Here is a 5268-nt window from a genome sequence, read left to right as displayed (position 1 = left end):
ACTCTAGGCCGGGCGCATATCTCTTAGATTCCCTAACAGAATCTTCGTGGTATAAGCTAGATAGATGGCGGCATTCATGGGAATCCGGAAAGTATAACATTGTCTGTGGGATTCTGAGTAGGATTCTGGAATTGAATGACTGTGACGAGCTTCAAACTCCTGAGGCTGGGCGTTAGTGATAGACGCAAAAGAATCACTGGATTATATTCCAACCCGATTGAGAACCGACAGATGATTAGCCGTGCTGTGACAGAGCGCGTTGAACATTTTTACTGAGAGGATGGGAGGTAGCCATTGACAACGGTGAAACCCTACATACAGCTTGCCATGGAAGGAGCCTTGCGTGCTTGAAGAAGAAGACAGTAGGAAAGCAGAGATTCAGAAGATAGAGCATCTCCAAAACCTCAACCTATTCCCCATTACTGCAAAACAAGTACTGATTTCATGTTCTTTTGCTTCTTACAATCAATCCTGATAATTATTGATATCCTGACTAAGAGTTACAAGATAACCATAGCTTGCTTCAAGCCGACAATCTCCGTGGGATCGACCCTTACTCACGTAAGGTATTACTTGGACGACCCAGTGCACTTGCTGGTTAGTTGTGCGGGATTGCAAAAGTGTAATTGCAATTTCGTGCACCACATACCTAAAAAATATTAAAAATAAGCACCAGAAACCACAAGCCTCAATAGAGAAAAAAAGTTAAAACACAAGTGTAGCTATAATAAAATCCAAAGAATGCATGTAACAAAGTCTATACCAAAAGCTAAAAATAATCAATAGAAATCAGTTAAGAAAAAATCTAAAAGCAAAGTTGTGATCTTGTTGTGGCTAAGTTCCAGAGAGGCCTAAACCTGAAAGCGGAAACCTCCAAACTCGAACCTATTTGGCTACTATTCCAACACTGCGCTAATATGCATTGGTGCACATGTACTGATGTACCTTAAATTAAAAACTAGAATTTTATATCTATTATTATTATTTATGTATAAATTTTATATTTTTTTTACATTTTTTTAAAAAATAATTAATATTTATTGTAAAAGATAATTTTTTTTTATTTATGTCATAATAAATGTATAACAAATAATAAAAAATAATGCAAACATCACTTTTAGTATAATGAATAATCCATGCAATCATCTAAATTAAAATCCAAATCTATATGAAGCTAGGGAATTTAATTCTATGCATTAGGCATATATATGTGGTGTCTAAGGATCCTAAAAGTTGAAGCAAAAAGAAATGAATATACATGCACTACTTAATTGACAAACAATTAACAAACGAGCCACGACAAACGAGGTTAAAGTGGTAGTACTTATAAAAGCTAGAAATTCTTTCATGCATGCCAAATCTACTTGAAGTAATTAAAAGAATATTATAGAAAATGAAATCTCAGTTGAAAAAAACTAAGGATAAGTAGTTCAGAGAGTTAAAAAAAAGCACTCAAATTTTAAAAAGAATAAATAATCTAAGAGTGATTTTTGCTAGAAGAAATGGTGTGGAGTAGCAGAAGAGAATGTGAACAAGTGTTGGCTAGATTTGGAGATCCTAGAATACCAAAAAAAAAAGGTCATATAAAGAATAAACTTTTGGTTTTGTTGCTGTGAAGGAGAAGAGAGGTTGCTCGTGGCAGAGTTTATGCCCCATGAAACTCTCTCCAAGCACCTCTTTCATTGTGAGTTCCGTTCATTTTTTCTTTGTTTGGTTTTGTTCATTGTAATCATTTGTAACATATAGAGGAAATGAATGTTTTGAGATATGCCATGTTGTGTCAACAATTGCCATGGACTAGACATTTTGCATGAGAAGCTAAATGTTTTCAAAAATGTTAACTTAATAACCACTTATTTGTGATTATGATTTGTGCGAAATCCGTCTGTCAGAGGAGTCCTAGCCCATGGAATGGGCAATGAGGCTGAGAGTTGCCTTGTATTTGGCACAAGCATTGGAATATTGCAGCAGTCAAGGAAGGACATTATACCATGATCTTAATGCTTATAGAATTTTGTTCGATTAGGTAGTTAAGCTTCTACGAGCAGGCTTATTCCTTTTCTTAAGTCAGTATGTTTTATCAAGCAATATTTATGTCTACATGGTATCAAATTTAGCCTTCACCCCTCCAGAATATTTAAGGATAGGTAAGAACCAAATGAAATAAAATAAAATATTGAAGTACATATATATGTTTGGGATGAAGGAATGAAGGCGCTGAAAACCATTAAAAGAGCAGTGAGATTGCAGTACATGAAAAATTAAAAGGCCACTAAACACAATTAAAATTCTTTAAGTTTAACTAAGAGTAAACTTCAATAATAAAGAATACTTGCCTTAACTGGTTGACTTTGTTTCTTCAACAGTAATTTGGAAGCCATTGATAAAATTGTTTGAACCTATATTAAGCAATTAAGCAAATAAACAATATTACTAATGCAAATTAATATATTATAGAAATTCAGACTCTCAAAATAGAATATATAAATCCAAGCTCTCAAAATAAAGTTAGATACTCCTATTTGATATGAACCTTTGATTTAGGAAATAGAACAAACACTTGGTGTGCGAAAACTGAAAAGAAAAAAAATAAAGGATTAGAAGTCAAATTAGATAAAACATAAATTGAATAAAACTCTAAAATAGAACAAACACTAAAATTGTATCACCAAGTCACAGTTATCTTTCTCTCACTTTTTTATTATGAATAAAAGAAATAGAAAAATCAAATAGAGTAGAGCAAATTACCGAATATATAGAACATATTTATACAAATTACCAAATCAAATATGAGGAACAAATTCAAGAGCAATTAGGTATGACGAACAAATAAAAAACTACGAATTATAAAATAGATCAATAAAAAGTCAAATGAAAAAATATAAATTAAAGAATAGATCTAAGAATATGAATACTTACCTTAATACGTAAAGTAATAAGAAGTTTGAATATAAACATTTTGAAATCTGAAGCATGAAAACAAAAATTAAAACAGATTTATGAAAGAATAAAAAAATCTTGAGAGAGGAAAAAAAATACCTAACAAGACGAAGTTGATTTTGGAACTCAAGAATGAAACGAGATCTTGAGACTAAAGTTATAGCAATTTACGTCCGTTAACATGCGTGGCTATACTTTCTCATCATCATTATACTGGAGCAGAGCTAAAGAATGACTAAGAGGAGTGTGATATTTTTTACGGAGCCAAGGGAAAAGAGCAGTATGATGCTTTCTTCTTTCTTAGTGAAATAAATTGGGACCGTAAAAAAAATAGAAAATTTGACATTTATAATCTTTGTTAAAAATATATATTAATTTTTACACTTAATTATGATTGTTAAAAAAAAGTGTTGAAATAGCTTTTTTTTCTTGTAGTAAAATTAGGTACGTATGTTTTGTTTTAGTTACATAATTATATAATTATAATACATAGCTTAATTTGATTCTGTGGTGATGTGAAGTGATGAGTGAGTGATGTGCAACTTTTTAATTGTGATACATATTGTTGGCTAACTCCAAAATGTGTTCCACTTCTTGTCAATATGTTGTGTCTTTTAAGAAAGCTTTCGCAGTCTTCTGCATTTCTTTCACATTTTAGCCACACAAATGCTGTAAGCAATAGGGACATGCCAACTGAAAGTGAGAACCAACCAAGAGAGTGCGCGATGATAAGACTAGTTCATTTGGCGTATACGTATAGGTTTTAATATATATCCAATAACAATAACCATATATTTAATTTATATGATACAGCTTGCTAGAAAAATGGTCATATGTGTTAGTGTGCATTATCCAGCTGTCGTTGCATCATATCCACCCACCGAATACATATACCTTGTTGTTGCTCTGTATTTCAGAATATTACTCCTTCATAGTTTGTATTTAACCTTGATTATAATCCATGATACATATTATATTCGTACATGATCTCTTTCCTAATTGACACCTAATAATGAGTTCCGGTTATTCATAAAGAAAAGTCTTGAAGAATTCAAGTAATTATGTATTGTTTTTAGAAAAGGAAAGAAGAGAGTTCTTCAAAGAAATTTTTCTCAATCTCTTCATACTAGTGTTCGGTTGACTAAGTTTTTAGAAGACTATTATGTATTGTTTTTAGTGTTGATGTGCCTGTAAATATTTTTTTGGCAGGGTTGACATAGTCACAAGTATTATCAAAGTTTCAGTGGCATCCATTTACACTATCACAAGTATTGGTAGAATTTAAGACTCCCAGAAAAGTTATTCAAGGTTTAACCTTCTACTTTTTTATTTATTTATTATCTCTGTTAAACTATTGAGTTTTATTTTATCTTTATCTTTATTATCTCTGTTAAATTATTATGCATGCTTATCTATACTTACTTATGTATGCTTGTTTGTGTAAACCATTCATGGTGAAAGTATAAATTATATTGATGATAAGATTTTTATTTGTTGTGGTTTCTCGTTGAATAAAAAAATTAAAAAGTGAATATTATCCCTTTGATATGTAGGAAATTAAATTCATTAATAATGGAAAATCAGAACCGAAGTTGGATGTATGATAGAACGTATGATCAGAGGCGGGGTCTTAAACCCAGTTTTATTAATACTCCTCTTGCTGCTGCTTCAATGAGTGATGATCGGATTTTTGACGGTTTAGAATTTCACAAATGAATTCTCGTTGCAAGTATAGTTTCTAAACCAATCACTAATCATTTCATACAAAAAGTTGTTTGTCACTAAAACAAAACCCTAAAATTTATAAACCGAAGTATTCAAACCTCGGGTCGTTCTCCCTAGGACTTGTAATGAAGTGTTTTATTATTGGTTGTGAGTTATTTTTGGGGTTTTAATAAGAAACATGAAAGATAAATGGCAAGAAAGTAAACTAAGGCCTAAAAAGGTCTTGGCAAGGGTTGGTGGTCAAGGATCTCTATCCTAATCACTAACCACAATATGAGAATTGGCAAGGATTAATCTCATTAAATCATCCTCTAACTAGTAGTAAAGGAAAGTCAAATGAGCTATATCAATCCTAGTCCATAAGTCCTAACTCTCCACTAATTCAATTAGTGAGAACTAGAGTCAATGGATCCCAATCATCAATTACTTGGACATTAGTAACTCAAGAGTTCCTAAGTTACCTTTCCAAGCCAAGAACATAAAACTCTACTCTAGAATCCAACCAAGTATTTTCTCAAACACTTGGAAGACACAAAAGAAAAGCATAGTAATTTGACAACAAGAATGAAATCTAACAACAATTATTGAAAGGAATTAACAACA

This window comes from Arachis duranensis, chromosome 7 (genome assembly GCF_000817695.3).
Source record: "Arachis duranensis cultivar V14167 chromosome 7, aradu.V14167.gnm2.J7QH, whole genome shotgun sequence".
In the NCBI taxonomy this organism is placed as follows: Eukaryota; Viridiplantae; Streptophyta; class Magnoliopsida; order Fabales; family Fabaceae; genus Arachis; species Arachis duranensis.
This window is presented reverse-complemented; position numbering follows the sequence as displayed.